Raw genomic sequence first — 12,911 nt, 5'->3', positions numbered from 1 at the left:
GAGACAGACCCAAAACTCAAAGGAAAACCATGACAATCAGCTGGCACACAAGCCAGCCACGGGAGTTGAAGATGGGTGTTGTGTCAGCTGCTCATAGAGATGGGAGCTGGAAATAATGACCTAATTCCATGCTTTGGAGACCCACTGGATTTATTATTTTTAAAAAAAATTTTTTTAAATGTTTATTTATTTTTGAGACAAAGAGACAGGGCACGAGTCAGGGAGGGGCAGAGAGAGAGGGAGACACAGAATCCGAAGCAGGCTCCAGGCTCTGAACTGTCAGCACACAGCCTGACGCGGGGCTCAAACTTGTGAACTGTAAGATCACAACCTGAGCCAAAGTCAGACACTCAACCAAATGAGCCGACCAGGCGCTGCACCCCAGCTAGAATTTTTGAAGAGAAACATTAAAAGCTGCCCTGACTGCAATCCACCTGGCTTTTCTGGAAAGGGTAAAGTGAATTAAGTGCCCTGAGTCTCACTGCCATGATCTCCACCAATGACCAGCCCAAAGCTCCCTACCATATGATTATCATTAATGACATAAATATTCATAGATGACTTTTACACACTTCTTTTTTTTTAATTTTTTAAAAAAGTTTATTTATTTTTGAGAGAGAGAGAGAGAGTGTGTGTGTGTGTGAGCTGAAGAGGGGCAGAGAGAGAGGGAGACACAGAATCCAAAACAGGCTCCAGGCTCTGAGCTGTCAGCACAGAGCCCAATGCAGGGCTTGAACCCAAGGACTCTGAGATCATGACCTGAGCCGAAGTCAGATGTTTAACCAACTGAGCCACCCGGGGGCCCCATACACACTTCTAAACTTTAATCAAGAAAGGCATTTCTGACAGACTTCTATTAAAAGTAATTTAAAACTTCAAGCTTCTTAGTTATACACACAGAAATGACTTAACTAGTCTTTGTGGCTATTTTAAATAGTTCAACACTGTGCTATTATATATATATATATATATATATATATATATATATGAAATATAGATGCAAAATAGAGGTTTCTTGTCATTCATTGACCTTTTAAAAAATATCACTGTACTTGAAAAAATTTTCACCTGAATAGATTTTTATGACTGCAGAAAATAACTTGTTTCTTTTTTTATACATTGTTTTCTTTATGCATTCTGAAAAACACATCCTTTAGGGACCAAAAATTAAACCTGTAAGAGTTAAAGTTATGCCAGCTATAATAAGGAATGTGACATTACTGCCTGTGGAAAGGTTCTTTCAATATTTCCCATGAGAGTGTGAATTATCAAATGGTGTCCCTTGCAGGATACAATTAATTCAGAGTGCCCCATAACTTTAATTCGCTGAAAGCTAATAGTTTTCCAAGGGGAACAGGTTTTGTTAATGGCAGACATTTTTCATGACAAAGATAACAGATCCAAAAGGTGATTAATTTAAGGAGATGAAAGTAGCCAAAAGGTGGGCTTAGCCCCTCCCAAAGGAATTTCGGCAGGTCTTCATTTCTTCTATATGATGCCAGCTCAGGTTTGAATGAGATCCCACCCAAATAAATATTCTGGCCTTCTACAATATCTTATTTTTCCAAATATCCTCCCATTAGTTCTCTTGCTAATAAATGACAGTCTCTGAGTTAATCAGGCCATGCTGTAGAGGGAGGACTGACTAAAGGATGCATGCTCACACATTTGTGGTGGGGAAAAATAAAGTGGAATGCTGTAAATCTGGCTTGCCCTCAAAAGACTAATGAATACAACATACTATTTGCATGTGCACCTTCTATGACAAACAAATTAGACTCTGTGTGTCGCTGGCCTTTTATTGAGACAGGCCAAGGCATCCGGTTTTACCTGTTAAAACCTGTCTCAAAACTAGCTGGGAGGGGGGTGGAGAAGAGCTGACCTGGGAGGCCACTCCGGGGTCACAGGAACTGGCACCTGCTATCTGGGATAGCCAGTCTCTGCCCAGAGCCTGGCTCACCTTACTGACAGGATTACTGACTGGCCTTTCCCTAGAGACACCGGGGCCTCCAGTGTTGGAAAAGTAGTTACACAGAGTAGTCACCCCCTATCCCCATCTGATCCCCACTGCTCAGAGGACATTACCCATAGCAAATTAGGAACGCGTCACATGGTCTCTACCCTAAATTATATATGAAAGAGAATGAAGATCCTAGATGTGGAAGAAATCATTTGTTCTTAGAGTATACTTCAGGACCTCAGACACTAGGTCTTTCTCTTTTTTTACTTTAAAAAAATTAATTAATTATTTTTAACATTTATTCATTTTGAGAGAGAGCAAACAAGTGGGGGAGGGCAGAGAGAGGGAGACAGAGGATCCAAATCAGGCTCTGCTCTGTAATCACAGAGCCCAGTGTGGGACTTGAACCCAGGAACCGTGAGAGCATAACCTGAGCTGAAATCAAGAGTCGGCTGCTTAACCAACTGAGCCACCCAGGTGCCCCTGACACTAAGTCTTTTTAGATAAAATGTTTGCCTCTGGCGACTCTGAGGAAGTCATTCCACATCCCCCTTCTGTGAGGTGGGCCAGTGACTTCACAGATATGTGGATAGGAAGGTAGATTAGGGAAATGTGAAGGGTTTTGGACACTTTGATAATTACTTAGATTCCTTATGAGCAAGAGGTAGATATGCAGACAGCCCTTCCTGAATAAGCAAGGGAATAATGATTTAGTCTGGTATTTTGCAGACATGTATCTGTTGTCAGTGTGGAGGATGGTTCTGAGACATTAGTAACACTTATACTCTGATGTGTTGAAGCCCAGTCTCTTGCAAAATGGACTTGAAGATTGTACATGCATATATGTGCGTTCACCTTAGTAATCAGTGTTGATATCATTATCAGAGACACACAAAGTAAGAAGAGAAATAGCACCGGAATTGTGACACATTGTTAAATTGAGTTATGAACTTCCTTGCAGCCCAGACAAACAGAGAAAGGCTCTGTGTTCTAAAAATTATTGAAGACAGAAACCCTTTTCTTTTTCTTGGTCCTACCTTCTAAAAGGTATTTCCTTGCAAGGGAAAACTGGCATTGACCAAATGAATAAAACATAACCCATAAACATACCTGCTCTTGATAACAACTATGCAATTAACATGGCCACAGTGTTATGTCTGAGTCCCACAACATGCTTTAGGAGGACAGATGGAGTGAATAGTCCCACAGGTGGACATTGTTGCTGATGAGATCCCTAGGGGACATGTAGCCAGCAGGGGTCACAAACTCAGTACCTCTACTTACCAGGTAGACACAAGAGTGAAGCTGGCTGTTGGAACCCTGGCACCATTATGAGGCTAAATGCCCCCCAACTCAGTCTCAGTGTTGAAGAGACAGAGTGGTGGAAAGAATGATAAAAAAGAACAGCTGTTCCTCACACGGTTCTCATGTGAAAATAGAAACCTTAGAGCTTTAGTAAGCCCGGTTTTCCAAAGGAAATAAGACATCAGGTTTCTAGATACAATTTCCTTTTAATAGTAGCAACTATTTCTTAATTCTTGTTTTTGTTTTTCAGTATCAGATAGACCCAGGGTCAGAGATGGGCCCATGAGCCTGTAGTTTGAGACCTCCAATGTAGAGGAGCAGAAACACTAAATGAAGAAGGGAGCCCAGGTGGCTTAGCAGCACAGCCCTAACCTATCGTATGGTTTTTATACGTTTGAGTAATACGATGACTGTGCCAGTGAACTGCTCTAAAACCGGCAGTGATAAAATGAGAATGCTTATTTAGATGTAAGCTTAAATAGAAACTCTCCGAAACTGCCAAAATGAAACAGATAAGGAGTTTGATGTGTCTTTTTCTCATCTTGCCTGCCTATATTTAGAACCATCGATACCATAACAACATCAACAATGGTTGAGTTCCAGCAGAGGCTTAAATATTAATTTGTATCATTGCCAAACTAAATCGTCAACTCATAGAATAGAAAAACAGAACAATTAGACAAAAACTTCCTATCTCCTTTTATGCTGTGGTTGTTCTGAATTGAAAGCACCATCTGTGGTGCACTTATTATCTTAACAGTAGGGGCAGAATCCCTCTTCTCAGGGAAATGCCTTTGTTTAGGAAAATACCCCGATAAGTCATTTGCATATACTAAGGCAGGCTTCTGGGTTCTGGATGAAAGAAGAGGGTGGAGGGAAGGGAAGGCCCATGTTCTGTATTTCATAACTAATGAAGAGCTACGAACCCAGATAATTAAGGAAAACCATAACCAAAGTGCTGAAAGTGACCGTGAGGCTGTAAGTCAGTGGTCCAGCAAGCTGTAGCCCAAGGGACAAATGCAGCTACCATCTCCTCTTGTAGCCCACATTCCGAAGTTCAGGAGTGAATTGTTGAGACAGATTGTATGGACCGCGAAGCCTACAACATTTACTGTATGGTGATTTGCCAAAAAGTTTTACCAACTCTGATCTAAGGACTTCCCAACCTAGATAAATGTGGAGGGGTTGTTCATTAAAATTCAAATTACTAAGGAGCTAAGTGTTGCCAAATTGAACTTGGATTCTACCTATTTTCACATATACAAGTGTAAACAATTTCAATCAGTTTCATGAGTTTGTCCCTAGAAAAGCCCATACGGTGTGTTGTGAGCTTGGGTTTCTGGTTAGGAGACGCAAGTAGTTAGCTCAGAAATTCCTTCAGTCACTGCATCAACTAGGAGAAACGCAAATTTGCATTTGGTTAATATCTAAGTGTTTGCATACCACCAGCATCACCACCACCTCCGCTGTTTCAAAGGAAAATATATAAACAGGCATTCTAGATAAATGTACAGCATCTATTACAAGATAAGGCAAATCTAAAATAGATTAAAAAGAGAGGGTAGAGAAATGATATTAGATAGACACTAGCAAATAGCACATGATCAATGCACAATAAATAATACCTGTTAATATTATGTTAACTTCTATATTTTCAGAGTCATCAAAAAGCCCAGTCTTCTCTCATCAATATCTCAGTAATGACCCTGACCCTGAACTTTGGAGTGTTTCTCCCCAGACTTAAACAGAGGAGGAGGGAGCCAGACTCTAAGTTCTTCCTCGGAGAACAGTAACAAATCATAAAGGTTTCTTGCAAACCTCAAATAAGATAATATAAGTGCAAAATAATTGGTAAAGTGTACATTGAGCTGTAAACTATAGGCATATTTATATTTATATGGGTAATTATATAATATATAGAACTCCAATGTTCACTGTTACTATGCCCAGGGAAGTAGTGGCTTAATTATTCTTCACAGCTTTCAGTACGATAGACATTTCTACATACAGGAATCCCAAAGATCCACGTGACCTGAATTCTCAGGGGTTTTTTTCTTCCTTTTCTACTCCTCAGAGACATCACATACTAGAATTTATCCTGAGATCAGTAGAGACCTATCTGCTCTCCTTCACCTTCTATGGTTTCAAAATCCATGGTTTGCACTAATGATACTGTTCTGATGCTACTCAGCTCTTTAAAAAGAAACTGTGGGTACCCTGAAGACTACATTTAAGGAAAGAATATTCTGACCTTTTAGAAGAGTTTACAGTTGTGAATCTGGGGACAAGACAGAACTTGTAGTTAACTCTCAAAAACAGACAACTGAGGTGACTAATGTAGTTATCTGAAACTCTACATAATCAAATATTCATAATATTAGACCATGACTAATACCCACAGGAAGAAAAAAAAATAGTCAATTGTTTGTGCATGTACTTCAGAATAAAGCATAATTACATTTGTGTTTAGGAGACAGCTTTTATTTGATTGTAAGACCCAGTGGTTTGAAGTATATTGTTACCAACAAAGCAGGCTCTCCAGTACTTATATTTATACATCCAAAAGCTCTTCCTGAAGTAGTTTCTAGAGAAAAAAATTGCAAATGAAGACTCTTTCTTTCTTTCTTTCTTTCTTCTTTCTTTTGCCAGGAAAGACACTATTTGGCATTTAGAGATGTTATTATATAAACACAGATTTATCTTTAGACATATTGATTTATTTATTAAATATATTTTTAACTTATTATATTGAATAAATATTTTCTTTTTATGACTTATTGACATATTTGTTTAGAACTGTGGCAAGAATGTAATTTGTTTATTATACTAAATAATTGATTTAGTTAATCTATTTATTTATACAACTATGTACTTTTATGTATGTTCACGCATGTTATATATACACATATATAAAATCTTTAACTATCCATAGGAGAATATATATATCTGCTTGCTATTCAGGGACCAAATAGCAACTTTTTCACCTGGGAACTTGTCAGAGATGCCAAATCCTGGGCTCCACTGCAGATCTACCAAGTCAGAATTTGCATTTTAACAAGACTCCAGATGATCTGTATGACTATTAGAGCTTGGTAAATATTGGAATATGTTCCTATTCCCATTAGTAAATTAATAAATGATCAGAAAATTTTAGGAAATATCAATTAAACTGGTATTATTCATAAGCTTACTACTATTTCTTAACATTAGTATAACGTTTATTGAAGCAAGAAAATGGAAACAAATAAGAAAGTAAGAAAGTTTAAGATTAAATAAAAATATATGCCAACTGGTTCTAGAATGTTAAATCTGTTTTCTCTAGAATATAGACATGGATAAATCCCTAAAATAATAATGCTTGTAACATGAACAGATGGTATCAGTGCTATAAATATTAGCAAAAAAATTACAAAATAAATATGCTTAAGAAACTGCGGATCCAACTGTACACCATCCTCACACATTTTTCAGTGCTCAACAGTGAAATCTTTACCACAATAATGATGATAATAATACTAATGTTAACAACTTTTACTCTTACTTAAATTATGTATACTCTGCATCAGGCACTGTGCTAAGCACTTTACATAATCAATGATTTTAATCTTCACTATCATTCTACAGGATTGGTGCTATTATCATCTCCATTTTAGAATGGAAGGTATTGATCATGGAGAGTTTTGTAACGTGCCCAAATACATTTATTTTCATCAAGATAAATACATCTACCTATTCCTACTCATTTATCATGGCATTTAGCTGAAAATATTTCTTCTTTCAGGTATGCAATCAATTGCCAAAATGGCCCAAATGCTTCACCCTCCCCTGAACAATGCTCTTTAGCACGTAATTTGACATGTCCTCCCACCGTGAGTCAAGGTGAAGAAAGTAGAGGTCTGATGACCTCCTGCACAGTCTCTCCTCCTCCTGCACAGTCATGACAGCATGCCTGGCTAGCCTGCTTGAGGAGAGACATCGGTGGAGTAGAGCCAGCTGTTCCAACTTAGGCTGGCCCATTCCCAGACACACAGTCAAGTCCTGCCCGAGATCTACAGAGTTGCTTAGCCAAGCTCCACCTGACCCCCACGTGTACAAGCTGTATGCACTTAACAGTTACGTGCCACATCAGCTCTTGTGGTTGTACATGGTGTCATAAAGGCGATTGATAACTGATACAGATAATTACTTTATCCTTCAGCTAAAACACAGAAAATATGTATCTTATCTGCTGATCTTTATATCTATGCCTGCATGCAAAAGAAAATATAGATGGAAAACAGTAATGAGTGATACATGCTATTATATTGACAGAGGTGACTCATCTCTCTATATTATTGTACAGAGGGACAGAAAGCAAATTCTTAAGAGAGTGTAAAAAAAAAAAGAAACAAGAAAACATACGGGTACTCAAAATGAATCCCTTCTCCCCTTCGCCCAACCTGTATACAACATTTCTCCCCATTGGTCGGTTAAAGAAACATTGAGCAAAACAGAAATTGGGTTGGCTGCCATCTGTTGCCAACCATCCCCCCAGAAAAACACAGTCCATTGCTGTCATAAATTCCCGAGGAAAGGGCTGGAATCGGATGAGGGTGTCATAGTGGATGATGTTGTGAGTAAAAACTGAGCTCTCAGATCAACTGTGTTCTGGTGTTTTATCACACATCAGCTTCCCAACGGTATACTTCTCCAACATATGTAGGGTCATATGCTAACTGTACTGAACTTTGCTAAAAGAGAAATGTAAAACCGACAGTGCATTATGTGAAGGGAATCACACTGAATATATGTAAGCAAATCCAGAAAAAGTGCTGCTACGAGTTTTAAAATCTTTTCTGGACGATCTAAGTGAATGATGTCAACAGATAACATATGCACACAGTGATATGCAAGCTTCTTGGTCTGACAAATACAGGCTTCATCAAAGCAGAGATTTGTGGCGTCTCAATGTCAGATTATCAGCATTGCCTCATCCTCCATTTTAAGGATTTTACAGATTCAGTTAGTGATTGGTACTTTTGTTACAGCAGAAATATCAAGTGAAGTCGAAGTTGTAGATAAACCAATCATGACAATGTCAAGGAATATTTTAGAACATTTTAGAAATAGGGTCATCTCATTCAAAAGGTAAATGACAGAATATATTACATAGTCTCCATCATAGGAGTACTTAAAGTTTGGTTCAGGGACCTGTGCCCGGCTACAAATTATTTATTCCCTGTCTGCAATGAAACAAGTACAGAAATTGAGCAAAAGCATTTTTAAATTTCTGTAGCAATTTAAGAGTATTTGTTGAATGTAAAATTAAAAATGCTGCCCTTTTATTTGTATTTTTAAAAATAATTTTTTAGTAATTTAAAGTTCTTATATTTTATGGAAATACCTCTCTGCAAAAGATTAAAAATTAAAAAGATAAGTACTGCTGTCTACCACAGATGTCTAGGGAACACTGCTCTATTATAGACTGGGTTAAATGTGAGTGTAAATCTAATTAAAGGAGAAATAAAACGCATCTTAGTAATAATTAACACATTTTCATTTATCAGTATAAGTTGGTCACAAAGCTAACTGCTTTACATGTATGATCTCATTTTATTCCTTTTAGCAAACTATGGCATTAAAGTTAAGCATCTGGGTAAGAGTTTGTGCAGAGCAGGGTTTGATCCTCAGCTGTCTGACTCTATGGCCTGGGCTCAAAATCACTAGTTATATCATTGGTCAACCCATTGTAGTTCTAAAAGGGAATCTAAGAGAGGAATGTGACTTGGTAACAACTAGGGCAACCACAAACCCAAGTTAAGAGAGTTCCAGAACAAATGTTCTCCTTCAATTGAATGACCCTCAGGAAAGGACTGGAAAAGATTATTAAGTAAATTTGGATAAAGTATTTAAAAATCATCAGCCTTGGGGTACCTGGGTGGCTCAGTCAGTTAAGCATCAGACTCTTGATTTTGGCTCAGGTCATGATCTCATGGTTTGTGGGATTGAGCCCCACTTGGGACTTTGCGCTGAGTGTGAAGCCTGCTTGGGATTCTGTCTCTCTCTCTCTCTCTCTTTCTCCCTCTGCCCCTCCCAAGATTGTGAACACATGCACTCTCTTTCTCTCTCTCAAAAATACATAAATAAATAAATAAATAAATAAATAAATAAATTTAAAAAAATTATCAGCCTTAGCACTTGTTTTATTCTTAATTTATTACTCGTCCCTAATGTCTCAGGAGTGTTGGGTTTGGAAAGGAACTTGTATCTGCTCTGGTCCTGTCAGGTGTCATATTTACCTGAGAGAGAATAAAGAAATACAGGGAGTTAGCATTTAAGAAATGAGATGGCACAATTAAGGGCTTCCAAAATAACTGGAGGGGAAAAAAACAACAACAAAAGCCTGTGTTCCCAGAGTCTGGTGCCTCTGGCCATGGTGAGGGTGTGGGTGGGGGAGGGGTACAGCAGAGACATTCCTGGATGGGACAAAGGCTGCTGTGGAAGATATTCATCTCTTTTACACCCAACAAGACAAAGGCATTACCACTGACGGTAGCAAACATTTTCAAATCATTGCACTAGAATTTTTGTTAGCCAAAACAAGCAAAATTTGCTTTGCAAAAAAAAAAATAAATAATAATAATAATAATTAATTTTTAAGTTAACATAGTTAGAATAGAGGTATTCAGTATCTCGTCATGCCCTAGCAAACCCAGTCCAGTTGCTTATTCTTTCTTTATTGTGTTCTTTCAAAAGGTACTTTTGAATGTACTTGCTAGCCCATTCTGTCTTGACTGAGTATAAAATGTCAAATACTTAGCTGTGACTGTTATTCTGCTGAATTCTATGAGTGAGTATGTCCTTATTTTCTTCCACTTACCTCCTTGAACTGCATTTTAATACTATTTCTATGTTCATGTTTCTTTCTTTAGGCTAATTTTAACACTCACCTGCAAGCTTTTTCTTTTTCCTTTTTTCTTTTTCTACTTTCCTTTCTTTAAACCCCATTTAAACTTTTTTTATTAATTTTTAAAAATGTTTATTTGTTTTTGAGAGAGAGAGAGACAGAGTGCTAGCAGGGGAGGGTGAGAGACAGAGAGAGAGACACACACACAGAATCCAAAACAGGCTCCAGGCTCTGAGCTGTCAGCAGAGAGCCCCATGCGAGGCTTGAACTCATGAACCATGAGATCATGGCCAGAGCCAAAGTCGGATGCTTAACCCACTAAGCCACCCAGGTGCCCCTAAACTCTAAATTAGACCTTTCCATTAAACTTCTATTTGGTATTAAGTGCATGTGTTGTCGATGTTTCCTAATAAGACATACCTAGTCAGAACCACTTACCTGTATAAATAAAAAGCAAACCAAAGCAAACAATCAAAAGTACCAGTTTATCCAACCTTTAAAATGCAAGCTTCCATAGAAAAATGAGTGAACTATAAGCAGGTTCTACAATACTTCCAAAATGCTGTATTTACTGAATAACATTAATTTATATTGAGCCCTAGGACTTTCAAAGATCATTCACACATATTTTGTTTGAACCAAACAAATGGAAAAGATGTTCTTATTTCTATCCATTTGACATTTTACATATATCATACTGCTACTTAGCAAATATTTGTTCGTAATAACAATGTTAAAAGTATGGAGTAATTTGAAGGGGCTTAATTTTTCCCCAGAGTATCCAATGAATCACCTTGCTGGACTAAGAAGTCAGGGTCTGATAAGAATCACCAACAGTGAATGTATGAAATACAGAGGAAGCCCGCATCACACTAAGATGAAAACCTGAGGATTATCTTCTCTTGATTTTGCTTTATTAGCTAGTAAGACATTGGGCATGATTTCCCAGATTCTGAAACAACTTGTTTGATGATTCCAAAGGTTAACACACAAGGACAAACAGAGTCCAGACAAGTATGAAAAGATACAATACCTTCCAGGGAAGCAGAACAACCAAGGAGAGAAAAATGTCAACCTATGGCTAACTCTTAACTAGGTGAAGCCAAGGCCACTGAAGCTGGCCTCCTATGGATTCGATTCTGTCTAAATTTGCACTGAATTATTTTCATATAATATCATGAAATTTTATAGGCATTAATGAGTTGCATTATCTTACTTTCCAGGTTGTTGGTTGAGAATATGACACTATGAAATGGAAAGAATTATATATGAAAAGAAAGAAAGAAAGAAAGAAAGAAAGAAAGAAAGAAGCCTACCATGACAAATACTAAGTTTCCTGTTTCAGATATGATATAATACATTTGAAAATCTGAGTACTTTGACCATATGGAAACAAATTTGCAAAATTCTATACTTAATGATACGTAAAAGTCGTGCATTCATTGATCCATAAAAAAAAAATCAGTGAGTTTCTAGTACCTGCCAATCACCTTTCTAGCTCTTGAGACATTACAATGAGCAAAAACTGATACAGGCTGTCCTCTTTTGGAGTATACAGTCTAGTGGACAACAGATATTTACACTAATGATTATATCATCATAAAATAAGTTCTTACAAGAAAAGGAATGATTTGTCTGAGAACATACAACAAACAAATCTGATCTAGCCTGGGTTGGTAAGGAAAAACATTAAACTCTGAGCTGAAATCTGAAACATCATCAGGAGTTAACTAGGCTTAGAGCGAGGTGAAGAATATTCCTGGGAAGGGCAATATCATGTGCACAGCCCTGGGGCAGGAGCAGAGACAGATCATTTGAGGGATAAAATGAAAACAGTGAAGGAGGCAGCATGGAAAGTTATGATGTGGAGGCTAGACATGAGCCGAAGCAGGTGGTCATGTTCAAGGTTTTAGTCTTTCCCCCAAACAAGGGGAAGATTTTCCCCCAAACGAGTTTAATGCAAGAGCATGCCGCCAGTCAGTTAGGCATTTGAAAAGACCACTCTGGCTGAAGTGTGAAGACTGGGAAAGAAGTGAGTCGCTTTGGATACAAGAATGCTGATTTGTCTACTGCAGTGCCAGAACAGACTATTGGCAGTGGCTGGACAGAAAAGGTCAGGCTTGAGAAGTTTTTAGGAGGTCAAATAGCCTGTACTCTGTGATCCTACGTGGTAATGAAGGGTGAGGGAGTGTCAAACACAATGTGCATGCTTCTTGCTTGTGGAAATGGCTGACATTTGGCGTGTGTTCCTTGCTGTTTCCAAAAGGTCAGACATCCCAGTTTTGTATTCTTGAGCAAAATTAAGTTTACGTGTGTAACAGAAGTTTACATAGTACTTTCTGTCCTTTTATAGACTATTAATTCTAATATCTATAGAGTACATTTCCACAATGTTGTGTTTTTTCATTTTTTTCTTCAGTTGTGTGTGTGTGTGTGTGTGTGTATGTTTTCAATTCCCAATTACTTGATAAAACTGAATGCATTCCTAAAACAAAGACAAATCGCAGTTGAGGAACTATTAATAGTTGCAGAGCAAATGGAATTGGAAGAGAAAGGACTGGAATTTAGTGGGGGGCGGTTCCTTTAATTTCTTATAGTTGTACTCCTTTTAAAAGAAGTCTCAGTCAACAAGCAAAATGACTCCCAAATCACCACTAAAACATAAAAGCATGACGGCCATTATAGACTTCTGGGTTGAGGGCAGAAACATTTGCGAAAGGTTGCCTCATAAGTTTACTACGGCAGGAAACTATTCTATTC

The 12,911-nt window shown here is 37.9% G+C and overlaps 1 protein-coding gene across 5 annotated transcripts in view; it reads right to left on the bottom strand.

The window, feature by feature from the left end:
* FGF14 (fibroblast growth factor 14) overlaps nt 1–12,911 on the bottom strand; it is a 618,400-nt gene that overhangs the window by 10,051 nt on the left and 595,438 nt on the right. The gene's annotated exons all lie outside the window — the stretch shown is intronic.

This window comes from Neofelis nebulosa, chromosome 1, assembly GCF_028018385.1.
Source record: "Neofelis nebulosa isolate mNeoNeb1 chromosome 1, mNeoNeb1.pri, whole genome shotgun sequence".
Classification (NCBI taxonomy): domain Eukaryota; kingdom Metazoa; phylum Chordata; class Mammalia; order Carnivora; family Felidae; genus Neofelis; species Neofelis nebulosa.
The sequence above is the reverse complement of the archived record's forward strand: the minus strand, read 5'-3'. Positions and strand labels throughout refer to the sequence as shown.